The sequence below is a fragment of the Triticum urartu genome, chromosome 6, assembly GCF_003073215.2.
Source record: "Triticum urartu cultivar G1812 chromosome 6, Tu2.1, whole genome shotgun sequence".
Classification (NCBI taxonomy): domain Eukaryota; kingdom Viridiplantae; phylum Streptophyta; class Magnoliopsida; order Poales; family Poaceae; genus Triticum; species Triticum urartu.
In genome coordinates, this window is record NC_053027.1 from 478,365,115 (window position 1) to 478,377,887 (window position 12,773).

Below are 12,773 nucleotides of genomic sequence, written 5' to 3' on the forward strand. Positions count from 1 at the left end.
ACCCCGTCAACCAGGGGGGCACCGGATAATCTGCTGGAAGCGCTGCGAGGCGCTTCCATTGTGGATGAGCACCATGTTCTTATGGGCACGGTAATTGAAAGGGTTCAGTCCGCCAAGAGCGGACTAACCGAAGCCTGGAGCAGCCTGCTAACAGGTTTTGAGGTAAGAGACGCAAAAAAGAGAAAATCCCAATATAGACAGTACCCCTGAGACACTATCCGGTGTTCAGAAAAAAAACGGACAGAGGATCAATCCTTTATTGCAGGAAACTAACTAAATTTTTCTGAAATGAATACACATGCGTCGTTGTTGGCCGCAGCCTCGCATACTGCCGAGGTCTCCGAACTGAAGCGGAGACTGGAGCAGGCCGAGGAGGAGCTCGGCCAGGTGAGGAGGCAGCTCCAAGAAAAACAAGGTATGTGATAACCCGTTATGTATTCGAAAAAAGTAAAATGATATGCATTGACTGAAGTGTCATGATATGTATAGAAGCGACGACTGAGGTCGAGGCCCTAAGAAAGGCCCTGGCCGAAGCCGAGGGGAAGGCTGTCAAGGAGCAGGCCGCCCGTAAGAAGCTCAAGGCTCGGGTCAACGAGGTCCAACAAGTGCTCCAAGACGCGGTGAGGAAGTGTGAGACCTTGGAGCGCGATGCGTCAGCTCAAGAGACCGAACTCGCCAAGGCTCGTCAGAGTGCGGAGACAGCCCGGAGTGAGGCCTAGAGCGCCCTCCGAAGAGATCCAGTAGGCTAGGACGATCGCGGCGGGTAAGGCATTTAGTATGCAAAGCAAGTATGTGAAGAGGAAGTATCTTTTACTAACCCGGATTTAGAGTTCTCCAGGGGATTTTGCTGATCTGCCACGTAGTGTGTCTGACATTGCAGAGTTCTTTCCGAGCCGAAGAAGGGAGCTCCATAGAGAAACTTGTTCTGGTCGCAATATCTTGCGCCAGAACATCCGGTGCCCTTCGGCGATCAGCTAAAATAGCTGGTCGAGCTGCACAGGGTGGCCGAACTGGCCATGAAGGATTTAATAATCTGTTTGTGGCTAGCCGAACCTATACCCGGTAGTTACTTCAGCCTCGTGAAGCGGCTGGTGGATGCCTGTCCTAGGATGGACGCCGTCAAGCAGTCTGTCTGCATCGAGGGCGTGTGTATGGCCCTTGCCCGCGTCAAGGTCTAGTGGGCGAAGATGGACGCCATCAAGCTTGTGACCGAGAGGCCGCCCGAGGGCAAGGAGCACCGTATAACCCAGCGGTATTTTGGCGACGTCCTGGAGGGGTCTCGTATTGTAGCGACACAGTGTTCGCAGGACATTATCTTTGACTGAATGTATTCAAGTTCCTTCTACCTTGTATGATAAAACAAAGTGGGTTTGTAATATAATGCTTGTTATGTTTTAAATTTTACCTCCTGTGCAGCCGTGTTGTATGAAATCTGAGGGTTGGCCAGTCGTCGGCTTCTGCCCCCATGTAGGTAGTACGGAGGTGTTCGGGATGGAATCTAAACAATCTTGATCCAATTATATGGTCCTTGAAGGAGTTGTTTAGCGCAACGAACCAGGCAATCAAACTATGCGGCTTTAACGCCCTCACTTAGCCATAGGAGTTCGACAATAAAAACATGGGCGTAGCCCCTAGTATCCGAACCAGAGTGCTATAAGCGTCTTGATCGAGAAGTACCGACCCTTCGCGTAATGCGGAAGAAATCTCCAACGATTTGCAACCTCCGAAGAGCTGACCGGCTCTCGCCGCATCATGACAGTCAGTTTTCTGCTTTCTCTACTAAGGTGCTCCTTTGGATAAACCAAGGGACAATCACAGTAGTTCTCCCTTTACTACCTTAGCCGATATAGCGGAACGTAAGGTAGCAAGCACAGGAGTCGGGCAACCCAACTATTGACCAAAGACATGATTCTAAGCCAATGCATATAGTGCTAAATTTGGGGTGCCGAACTATACTATAAAAAATGTTCGGACTTTTGTTGCCTTAGTGTGGGGTGCTATGAAGCCCCTGGCAAACATCAAACGTACCAAAGTGTACGGGTGCTACCTGATAGGGTTACCCACAGGGGAGAAGAAGGGAAAAAGAAAAAAAGAAAGAAAACAGAAAGGGTGCAAAGGTGATAAGTTGGGGCCCTAAAGCTCCAGCCGCGAACTGTTTTCATTGTAATTTGATTAATACGTCGAGGCGCATTGATACAAGTAGTGTGATAAGCAACAGGCTATTTAACATGCCGAAAACCAAGGGAGAGCTGCATGTGGGTCCTGAAAAACAGGTAGAGTGATTGCTAACGAAACCACCTTGAAAATCCCCCATACATCTGCGTTTCTTGTCTTGGTGTGTTTATCCTTCAAGAGGACTGGTGATCAGGCCATCAGATGTGGCGTGCGGGATTGAAACCTGAAAAGGGAACGAATAAAAGTGAAAGTATTTGTGTATCCGGTGTCGGTTGAGCCGTACTGTGGATCACAAACTAGTTATGCCTCCGTCGATGCCCATGGAATTTTGAGTGCGTAGTTATGTACGGAGGGGGCGTTCCGTGTTTCCATTGACTGTTATGATGCCACGTGGACCGGGCATCTTGAGCTTGAGATAAGCATAGTGTGGCACTGCGTTGAATCGGGCGAATGCGGTCCGTCCGAGCAATGCGTGATAGCCGCTGCGAGAGGGGACTATGTCTAAGATTAACTCCTCGCTTCAGAAATTGTCCGGAGATCCGAAGACAACCTCGAGCGTGATTGAGCCCGTACAGCGGGCCTCTACACCTGGTATGACTCCTTTGAAGGTAGTCTTTGTGGGTTTGATCCGTGATGGATTAATGCCCATTTTGTGCACTATGTCCTGATAGAGTAGATTGAGGTTGCTACCCCCGTCCATAAGGACGCACGTCAGGTGAAATCCATCAATGATAGGGTCGAGGACTACCGCGGCTGAGCCGCCATGACGGATACTAGTCGGATGATCCCGACGATCAAAGGTGATCGGGAATGACGACCATGGGTTGAATTTTGGGGTCACTAGCTCTATCGCGTAGACGTCCCTTAGTGCGCGCTTGCACTCCCTTTTAGGGATGTGTGTAGCATATATCATGTTCACTGTTTTGACTTGATGGGGGAAACTTCTTCTCTCCCCTTGTGTTCGGTTGCTGGGGCTCCTCGTCGTCATCCTCGCTTTGTGATCCCTTTTCCCTATTCTGGGCATTTAATTTGCCGGCCTGTTTGAAAACCCAGCAATCTCTGTTGGTATGATTGGTTGGTTTGTCTGGGGTGCCATGTATCTCGCACGGGCCATCAAGTATGCGGTCCAGGCTGGATGTCCCTGATTGTTTCTTTTGTATGGTTTCTTCCGCCGGCTGGACTTGAGCCGCTGAATCCCGCATTGACTGTAGTGTCGTCGGTATTATCACCATTGCTTCGGCGTTTGTGTCTGTTACGTCGGAGCTTGCCATTGTTGTTTTTGACCTCGGAGGGGCCTGCCTCGCTGGCTGTGTTTTTGCTACGAGCTAGCCAACTATCCTGTAACATCCCAAAATTCTAAATTTTGGAATGTTATATTAAATAGATAGATTTGATTGATTCACTGAAAGTGAGTGAATTTGAACTTTTTGGAAGTTAAATGAGAGGGAATAAAAGGACTTTCCCAGACTTTCATTTTTGCATTTATGATCTCCGTGAATTCAAATTCTTTTCACCACAAAATCCTGGAGAGAAGATGACATGACTTCTTCCATTTATTTAAATGAAAAGGGTTTCGAAAAGATTTGAATTTCATTCGAAATATTTTCAATTCATAAACTTCATGCAACTCGATGATTTTCACGAGAGAAGATAATATGACTTCTTAAAAATATATGAAATATGAGTTGGAAGTTTTAAAAGAATTAAATTCAAAGTCCTTTTGAAATTATTTTCAATTTGGAGTTACTTCGAGTTTTATTAAAATTATTTTTCTCCAGAAATAAAATATATGAAAAATAGGGTAACATGATTCCCTACATCAGAAAATTGGAGAGAGATAAATTTGAATTTATTTTGGTATTTAAAAACGGTTTTTATTGGATTTTAGTAGGGCAGTAGCACTATTTGAATTATTTGAATTTTTTCTCGATTTTATATGACTTGAAGAAAATGTCCACGTTGTAGAAAATCTTTTTCTGAAAATTTTGATATATAATATGCCTATATAAAAAATTTATTTTATTTCCGTTATTCAGTTTCCCTTTTTGTTTCTATTTAAAAACAACTGTACGTGCGGCCATAATTATTTGTCGCCCACGTGCGCTACATAGTGGCATTGGGCGCCCCATCATTTTGGTTTTTCTTCTGTCCTACATGGACCAAGCCTAGTCAGCCTTTTTATTTTTTTTATTTTTTTTCTTAGGCCGAATTTTGTTTAAAAGGATAAAAAAACTGCAGCCGCAGCATGCGCGCGGCCGGCCGAAGGCCTTTAGGCCCATGCGAGCCGCCTCTTTTCTTCTCTGTTTCTTTTCTTTTCATCTACGTTTAGTCCCACATTGCCTAGCCTTTAACCTCTAAGCCTCTTTTCCACCAATAAATATAGACCCATAGAGCCTTCAAAAATCATTTGATTTGGGTTAAATCAATATTTTGGTTTGACTAGATTCATTTAAGAAAAATATGTTTCTCCTCTCCGGCGCGACTTCTGGAAATTGTCTCCTCTCTTCAAAGTTGTCTTTTCTCTGCCTTATAAAGGTATCTTTCTTTGTTTTTTTTCTACTTCTTATACTTCCATAGTTTATTATTTTTTAGACTAATACGATAGAATAATTAGATTATCAATTAGTCTACGTATTTATACGTTAGACCTTAACCGTAGCTATTTTTCTTTCATAAAACAGCTTGGCCCTGATTTTTCAAATAGCCATAACTTTTCACTCGTTTATCCAAATTAGATGAAACCAGCGCCTATAGCTTCGTCTCGTTTTCACCTATCCAGAGAACCTGTCACATCAACTTTTTGATATTTTTAAATTTCGAATTTTGTTCAGATTCATATTCAAACTTCTTTTGAACATAACTTGAGTTTCGTAACTCTGATTTAGTTGATTCTTTTTGTAAATCGAAGCTCTTGACCTAAACTTTCTGATAAGGCCAAATTCACTTAATTTTGGTACTGTTAGAAATTGTTTTATGTTGCAAGAGTTATTTGCTTGGTTTTGACTTTTTCTGAATTGTCTTCTTCGTTCTTCTGATCTTCTGAATGATTTGCTTATGTGTGGTTACTATTTGCTTACGAATAGATTGCCGGAGTGTGACGAGTAGAACTATCAGAGTTTTGAGTGCGAATCATCTACATCAACATTGCAGGCAAGTTCACACTTTGATCATATTCCTTTATATCCCAGTTTTATGCATTAGTTCCAACCTCAAACATTGCATGATAGGATGATAACATGTGGGTTGGGAAGTAGTTGATGAGGTAGAACCTATTGCCCTGTTACATTCAAACCTTGGGAGTTACTTCTACGAATTGCTTATACTGCTATGCTATGCTCGTAGACGTGGTTTGGGTGAGTGAAATCCATGACGGATGTGAGATTGTTAAATAATGGTTTAACTTAAGGTGGCAACTTGAATACACATCTGGGTGGATTGAGGCACCTGGAGTATGTTGCCTGTATTTTTTGGAAATCCCGGGTTCCGTGTGATTTTCCTATGGACCGCCACCAGGCTCAAAGGGATCATAAGATTATTCATGCTAGAAACTTCAGTGTGCAGCCACAAGCTATTATGGGCTCTAGCATAGTTGAGTAAGTTGCGTGAAGCTCTTGAAGAGGTAGACTAGCAAGTAGTGGGTTGTAGGTGGTATAGTCTATCCGGAGTAGAGAGTTAATGCTTCTGAAAGACTGTGTCTCGGTCATCCGTTTCTCAAACACTCGGCAGTGCGAGAAATCCAATGGAGGCGATCGAGTCTTGTGGGGAAAAGTGCGCAAACCTCTGCAGAGTATATAAACTAATCATGGTTAGCCGTGTCCCCGGTTATGGACAATTTTGAGTCTCTGGTCTTTGGATATTCATGTTGATCTCAACACTCTATTTAATCACTTGATTGGGTTAATGATTATTATTTTGGGATTGAGTTGCCAGGAACCTTCTCAATATTTTCAACCAACTTTGAGTTTAAATAAAATATATTCTTTGCAGTAGGGGAAAATTGGCTTTTTGCAAAAACACTTATAACCAGTAGAGCTTTCCACCAGCCATATATGCATTGTAGTGATAGCTATTATTCATCATTATCCTCTGGTGTGAATTTGCCAGTACATTTCAATGTACTGACCCTTTTGTGGCTGCAACATCTTCATGTTGCAGGGATTTTACAAAAGAGTAAGTGATTACATTAGGTTATGATTTTCTACACTCAACTTTGCCGTTGGTGTTGATTGGGAATCCACAACCTTGTGGTTACCTTCCGACTTATTCGGATTGATGGATAGTATTTACATTATTTTATACATGTGATTACCTCTGTTATAAATCCTCGAGTACTGTGTGTGTCAGCATACCGATCCAGGGATGACACTAAGCACAGAGACTTTGACCGTCTGAGGTCGGGTCGCTACCGCGTAGTGGTTAATCGGCCGCATTACGTGAGGGAGGTATGGACTCAGGCGCCTCTTCATCGAACTGAGGTAGCAACCTTCGCTTCGGGTAACTCTTGGCTGGGCGTCTGAGGCCGTATTCTTCGGCTGCCAGAACATCAGTCCACCTGTTGATGAGCAGATCTTGGTCAGCTTGAAGCTGATGCTGCTTCTTTTTCAGGCTCCTTGGGGTGGCTATTAGCTGTCGCTTGAAGCGCTCCTGCTCGAGAGGTTCCTCAGGCACGATGAAATCTTCGTTGCCGAGGCTTTCCTCATCCTCGGAGAGTGGACGATAACTACCGTCCTCCGAGTCGTTGGGCCTGGCATGTTCGTCGGGGCTAGCTTGCCCGTTTTCTTGCTCCTCCTGTTCGGATGTTACCTTGTCAAGGTCTTCATTGTTTTCGGCATCGTCCGGAGTATTATTTTCTCCGGTGCCAGCATTGCTGTCTCTTGAACGACGTGACTTAGAGCGGCGCCGAGGACGCCGGCGTTTTTGCTGTGTCTCAGGAGATTTATTCTCGATTGGATTTTCTTTGTCATCGTTGTTGGTTGTTTTGGGTGTGTCCACCATGTACACATCGTACGAAGAAGTGGCCATCCAGCGTCCAGTAAATGGTGGATTTTGGTTTTGCTCCTCATCAGCATCATCGTCCATGCCGTCGATGTCTTCGGAGCCGTAATCAAGCGTGTTAGTTAAATCCTCGACCGTGGCTATGAAGTGGGTGGCAGGTGGGAAGCAAAATTCTCCATTTTCAGCCCCTAGTTCGAACCGGACATAGTTCGGTTGTAGGTCCCCCGCCAAGGACAAGTTCTTTAATGAGTTTAGCACATCGCCCAAGGGTGAGTGATGGAAGATGTGTGCGGCGCTGAACTCGAAGATCGATAAGCGATCAAGTTCGGCGTCCGCGGACTCACATGGTGCGGGACTTATAACGAGAGACGAGTCCGGAGTTCCGGTGACACGGATATCGTGTGAGGTTAAGTCCATGTGCGGCTCCAACACCGGGGAATATGTGGCCTCCGTGGTGGGGTTGAGCCTCCGGTCCTTGGATGGCGAAGTATGCTCCGGATCTAAGGCCCGAGCAGTTACATGAGCTATCTCCTGAATGCGGTCTGATGACAGATTTGGGTCATGTTCATCGAGGAGACCAGGAGCGGTCGCCGCGGTCTCGAGTCTGGTGAAGATCAAATCTCCACGGATGTCCACGGCGTAGTTCAAGCTCCCAAATCTGACCTGATGGCCAGGGGCGTAGCTATCGATCTGCTCCAGCTGGCCAAATGAGTTGGTCGGCAGCGCGAAGTCGCCGAACACAATGATTTGTCCGGGGAGGAAAGTTTCTCCTTGGTCAACATCATTGTTGACGATTGAAGGGGCCATCAAACCTTTTGAGGACGGCACAGTGGAACTCTCAATGAAAGCACCAATACCGGTGTCAAAACCGGCGGATCTCGGGTAGGGGGTCCCGAACTGCGCGTCTAAGGTCGATGGTAACAGGAGACAGGGGACACGATGTTTACCCAGGTTCGGGCCCTCTCTATGGAGGTAATACCCTACTTCCTGCTTGATTGATCTTGATGAATATGAGTATTACAAGAGTTGATATCCCACGAGATCGAGATGGCTAAACCCTAAAAGCCTAGCATGTATGACTATAGTAATGATCCTGTCCCCTCCGGACTAAGTCCTCCGGTATATATAGACACCGGGAGGATCTAGGGTTACACAAGGTCGGTTACAAAGAAAGGAATCTACTTATTCGATCGCCAAGCTCGCCTTCCACGCCAAGGAGAGTCCCGTCCGGACACGGGTGCAGTCTGCGGTCTTCGTATCTTCACAGCCCATCAGTCCGGCCCATGGCTAACAGGCCGGACGCCCGAGGACCCCTTAGTCCAGGATTCCCTCATGCCCACCTGGCCCCGTATATAAAGGAGCAAGGGGGGAGGCCGGCCGGCCCTAGTGGCACGCCAAGGGAGGAATCCTCCTCCTAGTAGGAGTAGGATTCCTCCTTTCCTAGTCCTACTAGGAGGAGAAGGGAAGGAAGGAAGGGAGAGAAATAGGAGAAGGAAACCCTCCGGCACTCTTCCTTGCGGGCTGTCTCCCCTCTTCCCTATGGCCCTGAAGGCCCAACTTTCCCCGGGGGGCTTCCGGTAACCCTCCAGCACTCCAGTTTTCTCCGAAATCACCCGGAACACTTCCGGTGTCTGAATATAGCCGTCCAATATATCAATCTTTCTGTCTAGACCATTTCGTGACTCCTCTTCATGTCCGTGATCAAATCCGGGACTCCAAAATACCTTCAGTGCATCAAAACACATAAACTCATAATACCGATCATCACCGGACGTTAAGCGTGCGGACCCTACGGGTTCGAGAACTATGTAGACATGACCGAGACACGTCTCCGGTTAATAACCAATAGCGGAACCTGGATGTTCATATTGGCTCCCACATATTCTACGAATATCTTTATCGGTCAAACCGCATAACGGTATACGTTGTTCCCTTTATCATCGGTATGTTACTTGCCCGAGATTCGATCGTCGGTATCTCAATACCTAGTTCAATCTCGTTACCGGCAAGTCTCTTTACTCATTCTGTAATGCATCATCCCGCAACTAACTCATTAGTCACATTGCTTGCAAGGCTTATATTGATGTGCATTACCGAGAGGGCCCAAAGATACCTCTCCGACAGTCAGAGTGACGAATTCTAATCTCGATCCATGCCAACTCAACAAACACCATCGGAGACACCTGTAGAGCACCTTTATAATCACCTAGTTACGTTGTGACGTTTGGTAGAACACAAAGTGTTCCTCCAGTATTCAAGAGTTGCATGATCTCATAGTCATAGGAACATGTATAACTTATGGAGGAAGCAATAGCAACAAACTAAACGATCATCGTGCTAAGCTAACGGATGCTTCAAGTCAATCACATCATTCTCTAATGATTTGATCCCGTTAATCAGATGACAACTCATGTCTATGGTGGAAACATAACCATCATTGATTCAACGAGCTAGTCAAGTAGAGGCATACTAGTGACATTCTGTTTGTCCATATATTCACACATGTACTAAGTTTCCGGTTAATACAATTCTAGCATGAATAATAAACATTTATCATGATATAAGGAAATATAAATAACAACTTTATTATTGCCTCTAGGGCATATTTCCTTCATAGGAGTCCTAGTAGGACTCCCCCCATGGTGCGCCCCTCTTGGCCGGCCACCCCCTCCTCCCCTCCTTTATATACGGGGGATGGGGGCACCCCAAAGGGACATCAATTGTTCTCTTGGCCGTGTGCGGTACCCCCCTGCATAGTTTACTCCTTAGGTCATAGCATCGTAGTGCTTAGGCAAAGCCCTGCGCGGATCACATCACCATCACCGTCACCATGCCGTCGTGCTGACGAAACTCTCCCTCGACCCTTTCCTGGATCAAGAGTTCGAGGGACTGCTACCTCTTGAGCACTGCGTTGGTTTTCCCTTGAAGAGGAAAGGGTGATGCAGCAAAGTAGCGTAAGTATTTCCCTCAGTTTTTGCGAACCAAGGTATCAATCCAGTAGGAGGCCACACACGAGTCCCTCGCACCTACACAAACAAATAAAATCCTCGCAACCAACGCAATAAAGGGGTTGTCAATCCCTTCACGGTCACTTACGAAAGTGAGATCTGATAGATATGATAAGATAATATTTTGGTATTTTTATGATAAAGATGCAAAGTAAATAAAGCGAAATAACAACGGCACCAGAAATAGCTTGTTAACGGGAGATTAATATGATGGAAAATAGACCCGGGGGCCATAGGTTTCACTAGTGGCTTCTCTCGAGAGCATAAGTATTACGGTGGGTAAACAAATTACTGTTGAGCAATTGACATAATTGAGCATAGTTATGAAAATATCTAGGTATGATCATCATATATATAGGCATCACGTCCGAGACAAGTAGACCGACTCCTGCCTGCATCTATTACTATTACTCCACACATCAACCGCTATCCAGCATGCATCTAGAGTATTAAGTTCAAAAAAACAGAGTAACGCTTTAAGTAAGATGACATGATGTAGAGGGATAAACTCATGCAATATGATATAAACCCCATCTTGTTATCCTCGATGGCAACAATTCAATGCGTGCCTTGCTACCCCTACTGTCACTGGGAAAGGACACCACAAGATTGAACCCAAAGCTAAGCACTTCTCCCATTGCAAGAAAGATCAATCTAGTAGGCCAAACCAAACTGATAATTCGAAGAAACTTGCAAATATAACCAATCATACATAAAAGAATTCAGAGAAGATTCAAATATTGTTCATAGGTAAACTTGATCATAAACCCACAATTCATCGGTCTCAACAAACGCACCGCAAAAGAAGATTACATCGAATAGATCTCCACGAGAATCATGGAGAACTTTGTATTGAGATCTAAAGAGAGAGAAGAAGCCATCTAGCTAATAACTATGGACCCGAAGGTCTGAGGTAAACTACTCACACATTATCGGAGAGGCTATGGTGTTGATGTAGAAGCCCTCCGTTATCGATGCCCCCTTCGGTGGAGCTCCGGAAAAGGCCCCAAGATAGGATCTCACGGGTACAAAAGGTTGTGGCGGTGGAATTAGGTTTTTGGCTCCATATCTGGTAGTTTGGGAGTACGTAGGTATATATAGGAGGAAGAAGTATGTCGGTGGAGCAACGTGGGCCCCACGAGGGTGGAGGGCGCGCCTGGGGGGTAGGCGCGCCCCCTACCTCGTGCCTTCCTGGTGACTTTATTGACGTAGGGTCCAAGTCCTCTGGATCACGTTCGTTCCAAAAATCACGTTCCCAAAGGTTTCATTCCGTTTGGACTCCGTTTGATATTCTTTTTCTGCAAAACTCTAAAATAGGCAAAAAAACAGCAATTCTGGGCTGGGCCTCCGGTTAATAGGTTAGTCCCAAAAATGATATAAAAATGTATAATAAATCCCATGAACATCCAAAATAGTAGATAATATAGCATGGAACAATCAAAAATTATAGATACGTTGGAGACGTATCAAGCATCCCCAAGCTTAATTCCTGCTCGTCCTCGAGTAGGTAAATGATAAAAACAGAATTTTTGATGTGGAATGCTACTTGGCATAATTTCAATGTAATTCTCTTAATTGTGGTATGAATATTCAGATCTGAAAGATTCAAGACAAAAGTTTAATATTGACTTAAAAATAATAATACTTCTAGCATACTAACTAAGCAATTATGTCTTCTCAAAATAATATGGCCAAAGAAAGTTATCCCTACAAAATCATATAGTCTGGCTATGCTCTATATTCACCACACAAAGTATTTAAATCATGCACAACCACAATGACAAGCCAAGCAATTGTTTCATACTTTTGGTGTTCTCAAACTTTTTCAATCTTCACGCAATACATGAGCGTGAGCCATGGACATAGCACTATATGTGGAATAGAATCGTGATTGTGGAAAAGACAATAAAGGAGAAGATAGTCTCACATCAACTAGGCGTATCAACGGGCTATGGAGATGCCCATTAATAGATATCAATGTGAGTGAGTAGGGATTTCCATGCAAAGGATGCACTAGAGCTATAAGTATATGAAAGCTCAACAAAAGGAACTAAGTGGGTGTGCATCCAACTCGCTTGCTCACGAAGACCTAGGGCATTTTGAGGAAGCCCGTCATTGGAATATACAAGCCAAGTTCTATAATGAAAAATTCCCACTAGTATATGAAAGTGATATCATAGGAGACTCTCTATCATGAAGATCATGATGCTACTTTGAAGCACAAGTGTGGTAAAAGGATAGTAGCATTGTCCCTTCTCTCTTTTTCTCTCATTTTTTTATTTAGGCCTTTTTTTCTTTCTTTTTATGGCCTCTCTCTTTTTTAGTCCGGAGTCTCATCCCGACTTGTGGGGGAATCATAGTCTCCACCACCCTTTCCTCACTTGGGACAATGCTCTAAAAATGATGATCATCACACTTTTATTTACTTATAACTCAACAATTACAACTCAATACTTAGAACAAAATATGACTCTATGTGAATGCCTCCGGCAGTGTACCGGGATATGCAATGAATCAAGAGTGACATGTATGAAAGAATTATGAACGATGGCTTTTCCACAAATACAATGTCAACTACATGATCATGCAAAGCAA